The following is an 828-nucleotide window of genomic DNA, read 5'->3' as shown; positions in this document are numbered from 1 at the left end:
CAGTCCCTGGGACTTACCAGCTCAAATGGAGGAATGAGGTCAGGTAATCATCGGCAAGCACATTTCATTGGTTTAAAGGACAAACATAGACGTTTGTAATGGGGAGTTATCAACATAACTCTTTACTGGGGAGCCTTCTAGATGCTTCTGCAATCCCCATAGGTTGTAAAACATGCCTCATAGGGCTTGTCTCCATGGTCCTTCTCGGGGTCCCGGGAGGGGGACCCCACTCCCCACTGTCTGTGACACTGCAGGTGGGCCAGGCACCTTGCCGCCTCCCACTGCATAGCGCTTTGTGTCCCTGGCAACTCTGCAAGGAGAGCATGACCTTGACCCACCTGTGCGTCCCACTTCACCAACTGTACCTGGAGCCTCGTCTTAAAATCTCATCAAGTCCCCAGACTGCTTCTTGTTTTTTATTTTAATATGGAATGCTTCGTAAATTTGCTTGTCACCCTTGTGCAAGGACCACTATAACCTCTGTATTGTTCAAATTTTAGTAGATGGGCGGCTGAAACCTGCACTGCCCAAATCACTCAGCTTTCTGGCTTTGGCTGCCTTTTACGTTCAGTTCTCAGGATCCATTCTCTCCACAATCCTCATCTTCTACCACCTTCCTCTCAGGTGCTGTGGTCGAAATTCTCCCCTTCTCCCTTGGAAAAATGTAAGCGTTGATGACAGCTAATTTCAGTGATTGCTGAGTCAAGCCACATTTCCTTCTGTGTTTTACGTAGATTCAACTATATTGTCTCAAACTATTTGAAGTGAGTGCCATCATTTTCCCTTATTTCACAGTGAGATAAAGCAGACATGGAGATGTTAGGGTAT

At 46.9% G+C, this 828-nt stretch overlaps 1 non-coding gene across 1 annotated transcript; it reads right to left on the bottom strand.

Annotated features, from left to right (window-relative positions):
* Positions 1 to 420: 420 nt before the first annotated feature.
* Positions 421 to 528, bottom strand: LOC111722278. Its single transcript, XR_002771120.1, has one exon. It is a non-coding gene; the product is annotated as a U6 spliceosomal RNA (small nuclear RNA).
* Positions 529 to 828: the final 300 nt, after the last annotated feature.

The sequence above is a fragment of the Otolemur garnettii genome, unplaced genomic scaffold (assembly GCF_000181295.1).
Source record: "Otolemur garnettii isolate 467f Iridium unplaced genomic scaffold, OtoGar3 scaffold00228, whole genome shotgun sequence".
NCBI lineage: Eukaryota > Metazoa > Chordata > Mammalia > Primates > Galagidae > Otolemur > Otolemur garnettii.
Note: the sequence above shows the minus strand (reverse complement) of the source record. Positions and strands in the feature narration are given on the sequence as shown.